This window comes from Brienomyrus brachyistius, chromosome 5 (assembly GCF_023856365.1).
Source record: "Brienomyrus brachyistius isolate T26 chromosome 5, BBRACH_0.4, whole genome shotgun sequence".
NCBI lineage: Eukaryota > Metazoa > Chordata > Actinopteri > Osteoglossiformes > Mormyridae > Brienomyrus > Brienomyrus brachyistius.
In genome coordinates, this window is record NC_064537.1 from 28,568,516 (window position 1) to 28,582,812 (window position 14,297).

General features: G+C 41.0%; 1 non-coding gene across 1 annotated transcript; it reads left to right on the plus strand.

Annotated features, from left to right (window-relative positions):
• Positions 1–11,860: 11,860 nt before the first annotated feature.
• On the plus strand, positions 11,861–12,023 carry LOC125743193 (U1 spliceosomal RNA). Its single transcript, XR_007398305.1, has one exon. It is a non-coding gene; the product is annotated as a U1 spliceosomal RNA (small nuclear RNA).
• The last annotated feature ends 2,274 nt before the right edge of the window (positions 12,024–14,297 follow it).

The window sequence follows — 14,297 nt, forward strand, 5'->3', positions numbered from 1 at the left end:
GTACATTTTATCCATTTCATATAGTGTGACACCAGTACTAGACAACGTCTTTCAGTTCTTTTATTTAGTTTCACTTGGTGAATCCAAAAGGGCATTTTCCTTAAATGTTCATATCCATCCATGTTCCAACCCCTTATCTTGAAGAGTGAAGCCGCTCTCAGTCATCTCAGTTTTCAAAGGCAGGGCTACACCATGGTAAAGAAGCCAGTTTATTGCAAGACTTAAATAGCTATTAATCGGACATGGTTATTTTGACCGAATATACTGAATTTCACTTTATACCTTCGAATCAATCCGCAGTTATTACCACGCTATATTTAGGTGCAGTATCATTTTTACGACCACAAGTCGGCGCAGTTACACTATATCGCAAATAAATCTGCAACTAAGGTCCCATATACCTCTGATGAAGAGACTACTCTGTTATTTTTTTTTAATCTGCATTTTTAAATCCTTGTTTAATCCTGGTTCTCCTGGGAGGAGGCTCAGCGTTTCTAAGACACAGAACAAGGTGAAGCATGAGACACTGGGAACCAGCAGAAACCAGCCAGGTAACAGGCAGAAGTGACTTTCTAATGCCAGAGATGATCGTGAACTTATCCGGAAGTGCCTCATGAATTGAATGATCTAAAATGACCTTCAAAAACAACGGGAAACATTAAATGGTGTGAAGCGCACTGCTAGGACAAGTTCGTAACAGGGTCCTAGAAGCAGGATTGAAGTTCGATAAAGCAAGGAAGACTCTTTTAATCAATGTATGTTGTCAGTACTTAGTCAATCTTAGGGCACAACTTCTAACATTTCTAAAATCGCCTGGTGCTCAGGTTTCTACATACTAAGGCAGACTAAAATTAAAACTTTGAAAAATATGTAGTTAAAGCCCTAATATCAATACCATAACGTTATTTACAATATTAATTAAGCCCTACATAATATTAGATAGACACACACTCTACTTACAGCAGAGTCACTGTATTGGTGTCAGTCTGAGATTTAACACCCTGCTGATAAGAAGTAACATTCACACTGTTTCACTATTCTGTGGTTTTCAATAGTTCTTTATCAATCGCTGACATTGTTTTGCTAACCGTCTTGATCCTGGAAAATCAAAAATTCTAACTTATTCCGATCAGGGTTGCCTGGGACCTTTGGTTAAAATGGAATATGAAAATTAATTGGATAGATAGAGCATTTTCATTTATGGCTATTGATTGACTAAAATATATTAATAATAGAAGTGGAGAATTGCTAGCATTAAATTGTAAGCTAAGGTGTTATTTTTATGGTGCAGGGGGGTTTGTCATCTCTGTTTACAGTGTGGGCAGTGCGTCTTCCTTCCATAAACAAACATCCATGGCCAGTCAGATGGGGTGTGGTGCTTCCAGGGAAGCCGATTGCTCATGTGTGAAAATGCTCTACTGAGGCAGAAAGTAAGATGAAACTGTTTACTCTTACCCACCAAAGACAACAACAACAACAACAAATTTATTTTTATATAGCGCATTATCACAACATTACATTGTCTCAAAGCGCTTTACAGTATCCTCACCCAAAGCCCCCAGTGAGTAAGCCATAGGCGACAGTGGCAAGGAAAAACTCCCTAGAAGGAAGAAACCTTGAGAGGGACCAGACTCAAAGGGGAAGCCCATCCTCCAGGGGCCGGCAGGGATAGTCAAATAGAGAGAGGAGAGCAAGGAAGATAAGCCAATGCCGAAGCCGAGTCTTCTTCCAATTGCCAGGCAACCAGAGGTAAGGCAGCGGGTCATACATGGAAGATCAGAACGGCGAGCTGGATGCAGGGACGTCACTGGTGGTGGTCGGGTGTGCTGGATATCTTGATAGATTGAGGTCTCCAGGCATCACCCCCCAGGAGGAGTAGGGGAAATAAAATGTACAATTAGGCATAGTAGAGGAGGCTATTGGCAGTGCTAAAAGCTAGGTGAGTACAATATGAAGTGCAATCTGCAAGCTCCGGCAGATATGGCTATGGCAGCATCAGTAGGAGGGAGAGGCAAGTGGGAATGCCGGCATGGGGAGTCCCTGAAATGTCAGCACTCCAGTTCCACAAGAGATTGCAAAGCTAGAGTGACAGCACTGACAATCCAGTTCATCCAAAGCCAATGGCACCGATCCCCACCCAGCTCTACACCTCACACTACAGGTCTGACTGGGAGTGAAGAGTTAGCTAGGGCTAGAACTAGTGTCCCTATACGCTAAACTAAACAGGTGTGTTTTTAGTCTGGACTTGAATATTGAGAGTGAACCTGAAACCCGCACATCCGGTGGAAGACCATTCCACAGCTGAGGAGCTTTGTAGGAGAAAGCTCTGCAGCCTGCCGTAGCTCTTTCTACCCTAGGCACTAACAGATATCCCATGGCTTGAGAGCGAAGCAAGCGTGGAGGGTTGTATGTGGTCAGCAGTTCACTAAGGTATTCTGGTGCAAGGCCATTTAGTGCTTTATAAGTTAATAGCAGTATTTTATAGTCAATTCGAGACTTAACTGGCAGCCAATGAAGAGAGGATAAGACCGGTGTAATATGATCAAATTTTTTAGTGTTTGTTAGAACTCTGGCTGCAGCATTCTGTACCATCTGAAGTTTATGCAAGGATCCAGACGGGCAACCCGATAGGAGGGCATTACAGTAATCCAGTCTGGAACTTACGAAGGCATGTATTAGTTTTTCTGCATCATTAAGTGAGAGCATCTTACGAAGCTTGGCTATGTTCCGTAGATGATAAAATGCAGTTCTAGTAATACTTCTTATGTGAGCATCAAAGCATAGATCTGAATCGACAAGAACGCCAAGATTTCTAACTACCATGTTAGGTTGTGTAGGAAGGTTACCAACGTTGAGGTGGTGGAACTTATTTCTAGCAGCCTTGGGACCAATTACCAGAACTTCTGTTTTTTCTGTGTTTAACATAAGGAAATTTTTTGCCATCCAGCACTGGATATCTAATAGACAGTCTTCTAACCGAGATAGCAGTGATATATCATCAGGGTTAACAGATATGTACAACTGTGTATCATCTGCATAACAATGAAACCCAATACCATGATTTCTAATAATGTTACCAAGAGGTAGCATGTACAGGGTAAACAGTAGCGGGCCCAGGACTGATCCCTGTGGGACACCATATTCAACTTTAGTGGCCTTGGATGATTCATTGTTCACATGGACATACTGATAGCGATCAGACAAATATGAGCGGAACCAAGAAAGTGCTGTCCCTGTAATGCCAACTACACCTTCTAACCGGTCCAAGAGGATATTATGGTCCACAGTATCGAACGCTGCAGTTAAATCTAGCAATACCAACAGAGATACATAGCCACGGTCAGAAGCCACAAGTAAATCATTCATTACTTTGACTAGAGCAGTTTCTGTGCTATGGTTTGGTCTAAAGCCAGACTGATATAATTCATTGGCATTAGTTTTTTGTAGGAAAGAGGACAGCTGACGAACTACAACCTTTTCCATGATCTTTGAAATGAAAGGAAGATTTGAGATAGGTCTATAGTTTCCTAAAACACTGGGTTCAAGATTTGGTTTCTTTAGGACGGGTCTGATAACAGCCATTTTAAAAGGTTTTGGAACATATCCAAGCCTAAGAGAAGAGTTTAACACATTTAACACGGTAGTGCCAATCTGTGGTGCAATTTCCTTGAAGAATTTTGTAGGAATTGGGTCTACAAGGCTAGTAGAGGATTTACAGGAGAAAATTAAGCTCAAAAGTTCTGAGTGTGTAATAGGAATGAATGATTCAAAGGTCTCATTATTGGTAGGCATAAGACTAGCAGGAGGCAGGCAGCCGTAAGTAGGTAAAGGTGTGCACTGTATAGTCTGTCTAATTGTAGTTATCTTACCATTAAAAAATGTAAGAAAGTCATCACTCTTAAGAGCTTGTGGGATTTGCAAGTTTAATGAGGAATTCTGTGTTATCCTAGCCACGGATTCAAATAGGAATTTAGGATTGGTTTTGTTCATGTCTATTAATCTGGAGAGATACACAGACCGAGCAGTTACTAGTGCTTGTCTGTATTTAGAGAGGCTCTCTTTCCAGGAAGATTTGAAAACTTCCAGTTTAGTTGAGCGCCATTTTCGCTCTAGCTTGCGTGATGCCTGTTTGAGTTCACGTGTATTATCAGAGTACCAGGGGGCAGGTTTGTTATTGCTATGCTTTATACTCCTAAGTGGAGCCACAAGATCTAGAGTGCTGCGAAGGGATTTTTCCATGTTTGAAGTTGCCTGTTCAAGTTCATTTACGCACGATGCTTCAGATGTAAGGCTAAAGGACTGTGGAAGTTGTTTCATAAATGTTGTTGTAGTTAGTGCCTTAATTGAACGTCTGATTCTATACTTTGGAGTGGTGGTCAACAGGAGGCTATACTGGATTTCAAATGTTAACAAGTAATGATCTGAGAGCAGAGGACTCTGTGGCAGAATAGACACATGTTCTACCAGGATGCCATGACTAATGATCAAATCAAGGGTATGGTTACAGACATGAGTAGGCCCGACTACATTCTGACATACACCTACAGAGTCAAGAATAGCTGCAAACGCTGTTTTTAAAGGATCATTATCCTTCTCCATATGAATGTTAAAATCACCCACAATAACGGCTTTGTCAGTACTGACCACCAGGTTTGTTAAAAAATCAGCAAATTCCTTAAGAAAATCACTGTACGGCCCAGGCGGTCTATACACAATAACCATGGTGATTTGGGGTGATGAACTAGAAAGAGATGAGCCAGCAAGGCTAAGAACAAGAGTTTCAAATGTGCTGAAACTCACACCACATTTCTCAGACACTCCTAAGTTGGACTGAAAAATTGCAGCAACACCACCACCTTTGCGATTTGGTCGCGGGTTATGCTTATAACTGTATTCCGCTGGAGTAGATTCATTTAGTGCCATGAATTCATCTGGTTTAAGCCAGGTCTCAGTAAGGCACAGGGCACCAAGACTAAAATCAGTAATTATTTCATTTATTAATAGTGCTTTAGGGGCCAGTGATCTTATATTCAGAAGTCCAAGTTTAAGTTTAAATATTGCATCACAACTGTTTTCTAGTAACGGATTCATTGTGATTTTAATTAAGTTATTATGGCACACTCCACGGTGGAATAGTCCTCCATGATTAAAGACGCGGGGAGCAGACACAGTCTCAATGAAATGAACCCTAGGCGACGACTCTAAGCGACTAGCAGGCGGTCGGTTATGCCGGTTTGCCTGCCGCCTGGACTTGGCTCTAGTTAGTCAGCGATTTGCCTGTAGACTACGAGCTATGCTTTCAGACAGGAGGTCGGCACCAGCCCGCGAGGGGTGAATACCGTCCCTCTTCAAAAGCCCAGGCCTACCCCAGAACATCCTCCAGTTGTCTATATAACCTACACCATTTATCGGGCACCATTCCGACAGCCAGCGATGTAGCGACGATAATCTGCTGTACATTTCATCGCCACGTCTAGCAGGGATGGGGCCAGAGCACGTTACTGACACACACATCTTCTTCGCAATGTTGCACACCTCTTTAAAATTTGCCTTTGTGATCTCCGATTGCCTCAATCGGACATCATTAGTGCCGACGTGGATAACTATCTGAGAGTATTTACGTTTACTTTTAGCCAGCACTTTTAAATTTGCCGAGATGTCGGTCGCTCTGGCACCCGGGAGACAATTTACAATGGTCGCTGGAGTCGCTACTCTCACGTTTCTTAGAATAGAATCACCAATTATTAGAGCACTTTCAACAGGCGTCTCAGTGGGAGTTTCACTGAGTGGGGAGAACCTGTTGGAAACGCGGATAGGCGAATGGTGCCGGTGTAAGTTTGGTTTGGATTTGCGACTATGCCGCCGGGTCGTCACCCACTCGCCTTGCTGCGAAGGCTCTGCTGCCGGAGTAGGGGGAGACTTACTGGCTATCGCGGACATATCCGGAGCCGCTAATACTGAGTCAATAAAACTCTCATTCTCCTGAATGTTATGTAACGTCCGGATACGTCCCTCTAACACTACAATCTTCTCCGTCAGTCTAGCGACTAACTGACACTTCTCACATGTATAAATACCGCTAATGACTGGAGAAGAATAGCTAAACATATTGCACTCAGAACACGTAACAGTAGACATGGCGTTGTACTTACGTAAACTGAGGCTCTAAGGCTGGAAGCACCTTCTTAATTGAACGAAGATCGTGGGTCGGTACTTGCGTAGGTGATTAATCCGTCGGGGTCTGGGAGATTATTATTATTTTTTTTTATTTTTTTTTTTTGGAGGATTATTAATCTTGCGAAGCTTTTCCCAATGACTTAACTCGAATTATTATTTCGGTGATATCTATGGTTTCAAAGTTCGCGCGCTAGCAGTCAGTATCACTCTCGCAGGAAACAGGAAACAACGGAAATGACGTCGACGCCTTCAACGGAAATGAAGGCCCCCTTCTTCACGGTATTATTAGACAATATTGTTCTTTCATGTCTAAGTTCATCCTCTTCTTTTGAGTCAAAGTAACAAATGGTCAAATGTCATGCATGTGTAGAAAACAAAGAGAGTACAGAGTGCTGAGAAAACAAGTCTTTATAATCAGCTACATCATTTTCACCTTATACATAATCTGTTCCTCATTCCTAGTAAGAGATGTAGAGTAGCAGGTCAAACAAATTGCATTTTTGTCTGTTTTTCATGAACCCGAACACTCATCGTAAACTGTTTTTTAGCAGCCTGGTATCACTTCACAATACCGTTCCTTAGTAACTTCGTAGTAACTCAGTTGCTAATGTACAAACCATGAACAAGTATAGTAGCTTCTCAAGATAAAAAAAAAAGTTACGATTCATTAATTATGAACAGACATGTGATCAGTAAGGGTTGGCATGGTGGTGCAGTGGTTAGCATTGTTGCCTCACACCTCTGGGACCCGGGTTCGAGTCTCTGCCTGGGTCACAAGTGTGCGGAGTTTGTGTGTTCTCTGCATGTTTATGGGGTTTTCTCCAGGTACTCCGGTTTCCCCCCACAGTCCAAAAAAACATGCTGAAGCTAATTGGAGTTCCTGTAGGCGTGAGTGACTGGTGTGTGAATGTGCCCTGCGATGGGCTGGCCCCCCATCCTGGGTTGTTCCCTGCCTCGTGCCCATTGCTTCTGGGACAGGCTCCGGACCCCCCGCGACCCAATAGGATAAGCAGTTTGGAAAATGGATGGAGTTAATTATAACATTAAGTAGCAATTAATTCATGTTTAACTAAGAGCATAATAGTATATTATTTGTACCCCCTCAAGTAAAGTGATAGGGTTGTTATTGTAACAAAACATTTCCTGTCAACAGTGATCATTTGCTTTTTTTAATTTAATCCAGTCATATTCAGTGGATTCATATTTTACTCTATTTTAATCTTAAACTTTCTTTACAGAATGGTCAGGACCTCCTCTGAGCCATCTCAAGGTTCACAAGTAATTAAAAATAAATAAATGTAGGTCAAATTGAGGAATACAGAAAATAGGTCAGATGTGTGATGATTAAATATGAGTGCGCAAAAATCAATATTTTTAAATTTTAATCTGCAGTTTTATCAATATGGCTTTTTCATAACTATGGTTCCATTAGTACATCTTCCTGTTCTTATCATTTAATGATTCACAGCTTTACGCGAAGCATCCAAGACGACACAAAAATCAGCTTTGCCTAACTAGTCACTGTTTGTCTGTTTTGCCATTATTACTCATAATGGAAATTAATTAAAATCTCTTTGTAGCTGTGCCCTAACTCTGGGCTATGCTGATAATTCTGGCTGTTTCCTGGCAGCTATTGCAAAGACTACATTCTGCACTGTACCACTGATATCGAGATGACAGTCTCTGGAAAGCCCACCAAGGGCACACCTGTTCACCACAGCAACAAGTAAAATCAAAAAAGTTGACGAAAACTGGTTACAGTGATAACTAAAGGCAAAAGCAATCAATCAGACATGGGCAAATTAATGATTTCACAACTCAAGGTTTATTGAAGCACTTTCCTCTCAAAATTTGATTGACCCCAAAAACTTTGAAGTGAAATATATTTGTTTCGAGATGCTCATTCATTTATATTATAACAATCCGTTTTGATTTAATGTCCCATACTTAGCAGTTGATGCCCTTCTTTTTCAATCAAGAAATCTTGGCTATTTTTAATTTAACAGCTGCCCTCTCAGCCACCCCTAATTTTAGCCTTATTTGTTTCAGTGCTGTTAACATTTCCTATGCGCTCCCAGTACCTGTTAGCATTTCCAGTGTTCCCATTCACCCCAAATAGCTTGTGGGATTCGTTTTCCTCTTGAATTGTGTGCAGTGGCAGCATGTGCTGATCCATCAGGCCATGCGCAGAACATGTTCCTCAATGGTTCTTCTGAGATCAGTATGTCCCAGTCATGCCATTGACATGTATGTCTTTTGACCCGTGTACGACCCGTGTATGACCCGTATGTCTGTGGGTTCTAGAGCACATAGCCTAATCTTTAGCATCAAACAGTAAAATCACTGATGAAAGATGAAGGGCAAATCTTTGTTTCAGATATTGCCCATTTCCCTGCTTTCTGCAGGCGATACTGTGTGATGTGGGGTATCTGACAGCACATAGCTGACAGCTCTTAAGGGTGGAGCTGACTGACAGCACTTGTGCTGGACTTAAGTGGAGAATCTTTAGCCTTTCTGCAGGTTCATTCCATCATTTATTACGTTCCTTATTACCCCAACATGGCCATCAAAGAATCTGCGTACCTTTTCAAATGAAACCCTGTGTGTGTGTGGATTGTGTTTATATTACATTGTGGGGGCCAAAACCTATCAATCAAAAAATTAAAAATGCTAAAAGTCTCGTATTTAGTTTGCGTACTTATGGTTAAGGATAGGGTTGGATAGGGGTTAAGGTCGTCATGTTGAGATTAGGGTTTTCCCCATAGAAATGAACGGAGAGTCCCCAGAAAGATATAATTACAAACCTGCGTGTGTGAACGTGTGTGTGTGTGTGTGTGTGTGCACAGTCCCATTCTCCTCAGCATCTTCAACTATCTTGCAGTGTGCCTGGTCCTCTATTTGACCTCAGGAGAGCAGAGGAGCTCAGGGTTCAGCAGCGGAGGGAAAATGAATGAATGAATAAATGAATGAATGAATGAATGACTTTTATTGTTACTATACACATGTACAATGAGATTAAAAGCAGCTAATCCAGTGCAAACATGTATGCAGAACATATATACATGTATGTATATAATGCGACTGCTTGACCAGCTGAAGTCTGCCCTTTGCAGACTGCCAGGGAAGTTCATTATTTACGCATGTCGTAAAACATTGTGCCAACTATTGTGTCTTAAAATCTTTTTTTTTTTTAAACAACATGAAATGTATATTTACCAAGTCTACTACTTTGACACTTGTTCGTTGCAGAGAGAAATATGAGAGGATATATTGGTGTGGAAAATTTCATTTTCACATCACCCTTATGAGTTTCCAGTGAAATATAAAACAATAAAGCCTGATGTGTCTTTTCCAATAAAACCGAATTGATTTTATTTAGTGTCATAAATGCAAATGACTACATAATATCCTGCACGAGTCGGGATGTTAAGCCATAAAAACCTGTTTTCCCATTTTCATGGAAATGCACTCAAAGCATCTGCTCGCCTTATTTGTTCATAATGCTTATTGATTGCAGTATCAAGCATGCAGGCCAGCTGTACAGTGTGGCTCGAGGTGTAGACAGGAACAAACTCGCGAACAGCTCTCTGTCTCTGCAAAGGGGCTGGTCTCGGCCGAACACGAGGTGAAGGTGAGTGTGGCAGTTAGAGGCACTTCACTTGAGCCTCAGATGGACGTCAGTGAAAGTTATCACAAGTAGTTAATGTTTGCTAACCAGTTACATGCCTTGGCAGCTGTACACTCATGCACAGGATCCTATATCTAAAAAAATGCTTAAACAGGGAAATCATATACAAATACTAGAAATCCACACTTCATACTTGATAAATTTAATTTGTTTAGTATTAGACTATACATGAAGATCCTCCTAGTCACATGATCTTTGAGTGTGTTAGACCTTCATTCCATAAACTATACTGTACGTACTCAGCTATATAGACAGTGGGTGACATCGAGTTTGAAGACCAGTGGTCAGTGATCATTCCTCCTGTGGGTGACAGTGGCATTTAGCATGACCGGAGGCCACGTATCTGCATGTTTCCCGTGTTTTTCTGTGCTACTCTGTGTCCATGACATTAACCTTAATACATGGCAAACTGTAACTGCTATGTTGGTTGAGTTCCTTGTGAAGATCATCTCGATGATAAGTTATAAGCCTCCATACAAACATGCAAATAAACTGACACATTACACCACAAGTTAAACGGAAGCAGCAACATGCGAATTAGAAAACACATAAAAAACATATTTCTGTATTATTGCACTATTACAACACTGTATGACATGCGACGCTAACAAGCAAATGGCGGCATGATGTTAAACAGCGAGGTTCCTATAAACACAGATTTTGTCAAGACTGCTAGTTAGTATGATTTCAATATACTGCTTCTACCATGAAAACTGTTTAAATAAAATATTATCAGGGTGACATTTGACATCTTCAGGGTTAAACGACCTTCTTTGCTTTGTCAGTTTCCATAATGAATATTTAGCTTTGGTTGCACAGTGCCCAGGGTCATTTGGGGTGGATCTATCACATTAAGATGCTATTGATGTGAGAAGGTTTTTATATTTAGAAATAAAGATACAATATTCAGAAGGGAGAATTTGAAGTTAAATCAAGTGAAACAGCAAAATTAGCTGAAGAAAACACCATAGTATCGCTTTTGAAATTAGCATAGCTACCATGCTTAGGGAACCTTTGCTATTCATGTGTAACACTGATCCCCAGCACAGGCTTTGACAAATAACCAAAGAAATTGTTTGCACCTTTTTCCCCCAGCCAGCTACTATTCAGGCGTAGTATTTCACTCACACTCCCCGAAAGCTAACATCTGAAAACACGGAAGCAGAAAAAGATGAAAGCAATGGGAGAATGGCAGGCGTCACTGTGGCCTTTAGTGACCCATGAGCTGAGGTCACCTAACCAGATCTTCAATAAGGATGAGAGTAAGAGCAACATCATCATCATCATCACCAAGCTCCTCATTTGGGGGGGGGGGGGGGGGGGGGGGGGGTGGGTGGGTAGAGCTTGCCTTCAGAAACACCCCGAAAGTGAAGTAAAAATGTTCCAAAAGAGAATTAAGGAACCTCTATTTCCTATCAGCTGTCTCTGGATATAAATATTCCAGAAGCCACCGTAGTCAATGGCAGTGGAAAACATTGTGAAAGCTTCGTATCAGTGGGGAAACAGGAGCTCGGAATGTCAAAACGTGACATCCTGATGTCTCAAGCATGTTAAGTGTCATTTTTCCTGCTTCTAGCACAGATTGGCCGGTATCCTGAGAGCAGATACTGGCATCACTAACAGACACCTGGAAATTAATACGCGTTTTCTGTAGTCAAATAGTGACCATCTCACCTAGCAATCCAGTACCCTACTAAATTAACTAACAGAAACGGAGTCACTGAAAAAGTGTACTTTTTCCCAAAAATATAAATGAAAAAACAACCACTTTCAGATTTAAGCATTCCTTCTCAATGGGAATTACTGTAATAGCAGAGTGGTGCAGTTTGAATGCTGTCCAGTCTGCATGTAGAGCTTTCAAAGTGCCAACTCTCTCCCAAAATGGTGAATGGTGCATATACATTACTATCAAACATCATAAGATTATATGATTGTAATCTTTGTCATCATACAAAGATCATTATTAGTGTATATTATGTATAAGTATGAAGGTGCATACTCACCTGGCAAGGGTACTATGATCAGGAAGGTGGTTCACTCAGGGTGAGGCCCAGCCATTGCACTGTGGCTGTGCTGACCCCTGCCAATTCCCCAAATGTGGGAATCTCCTCTGCATCATTTCTGGTAGTGGGGGGACTGAGTTCACAACTCACCTCTGATTTATTTTTTTTGTTGTGTGGGCAGTGGTGGCTTAATGGTTAGGGACGTGCATTTGTAATTGAAAGATTTGGGGTTTGAATCCCCGACCAACAAGGTACCCAGAGCAAGGTACCGCCCCCAAGCACTGCTCCCCGGGCGCTGAATTAGCTGCCCCCTGCTATGTCATGATGTCACATATGGGTCAAATGCAGAGGACACATTTCGTTGTTCAGCACTATATACGTCAACAATAACCACTGATCTCTATTAAAGTACGTTAAGACTTGAAGATAGATTTACATGCTGCTTATGAGTGTCCTATGAATGCATTATGATGGTGAACAGAATATTTGATGAATGCTTTACAAATTATGACGGTGAACTGGATGTTCTATGAATGCATTATTAAAGTGGAGTGGATGTTCTATGAATGCATTATTAAAGTGGAGTGGATGTTCTATGAATGCATTATGAAAGTGGAGTGGATGTTCTATGAATGCATTATTAAAGTGGAGTGGATGTTCTATGAATGCATTATTAAAGTGGAGTGGATGTTCTATGAATGCATTATGAAAGTGGACTGGATGTTCTATGAATGCATTATGAAAGTGGAGTGGATGTTCTATGAATGCATTATTAAAGTGGACTGGATGTTCTATGAATGCATTATGAAAGTGGAGTGGATGTTCTATGAATGCATTATGAAAGTGGAGTGGATGTTCTATGAATGCATTATTAAAGTGGAGTGGATGTTCTATGAATGCATTATGAAAGTGGACTGGATGTTCTATGAATGCATTATTAAAATGGAGTGGATGTTCTATGAATGCATTATGAAAGTGGAGTGGATGTTCTATGAATGCATTATTAAAGTGAACTGGATATTCTATGAATGCATTATGAAAGTGGAGTGGATGTTCTATGAATGCATTATGAAAGTGGAGTGGATGTTCTATGAATGCATTATGAAAGTGGACTGGATGTTCTATGAATGCATTATTAAAGTGGAGTGGATGTTCTATGAATGCATTATTAAAGTGGACTGGATGTTCTATGAATGCATTATGAAAGTGGACTGGATGTTCTATGAATGCATTATTAAAGTGGACTGGATGTTCTATGAATGCATTATGAAAGTGGACTGGATGTTCTATGAATGCATTATGAAAGTGGACTGGATGTTCTATGAATGCATTATGAAAGTGGAGTGGATGTTCTATGAATGCATTATGAAAGTGGACTGGATGTTCTATGAATGCATTATGAAAGTGGACTGGATGTTCTATGAATGCATTATGAAAGTGGACTGGATGTTCTATGAATGCATTATGAAAGTGGACTGGATGTTCTATGAATGCATTATGAAAGTGGAGTGGATGTTCTATGAATGCATTATGAAAGTGGACTGGATGTTCTATGAATGCATTATTAAAGTGGAGTGGATGTTCTATGAATGCATTATGAAAGTGGAGTGGATGTTCTATGAATGCATTATTAAAGTGGAGTGGATGTTCTATGAATGCATTATGAAAGTGGACTGGATGTTCTATGAATGCATTATGAAAGTGGAGTGGATGTTCTATGAATGCATTATTAAAGTGGAGTGGATGTTCTATGAATGCATTATGAAAGTGGAGTGGATGTTCTATGAATGCATTATGAAAGTGGAGTGGATGTTCTATGAATGCATTATGAAAGTGGAGTGGATGTTCTATGAATGCATTATTAAAGTGGACTGGATGTTCTATGAATGCATTATGAAAGTGGACTGGATGTTCTATGAATGCATTATGAAAGTGGAGGGCAAACAGTTTACCCTGGTAGCCATTTCAGCAAACTCAAGGCCAAAGGCAGCTCCTGCTGTGCCTCCTCTCCCACAATCAGACGTACCTTGCAGCAGTGATACTCACTTGCGGTGCACTTGAGAATAAAAGGCGCTTTTGTATCTAAATCCTAACCCCCCAGGCACAGTCTAAACAGTTTCAACACCAAGTGTGCTTATTGCAACACACACTCTGTGTACTTTTGCAGCTGTCTTGTATTGGTTTTTTTGATAAACCGCTTGCTGGCAGAAAGGGGACCTGGACGGCCTAAGCAAACAGCCTTGCTGGGGCGAGACTGATAAATCACCGCAATAATGTCATAAATTACCCTAGCCTATTTGGCTCTTTCACATTAGCGAGGTCCCTGAAAGGTATGCTTTGCCATTCAATGCTGTATCTAATACTCAATAGAATGTTTCCAGTAAGCTAGCAGACGAACAAAGGCCAAAATGTACAGACGCTAGCTTTCC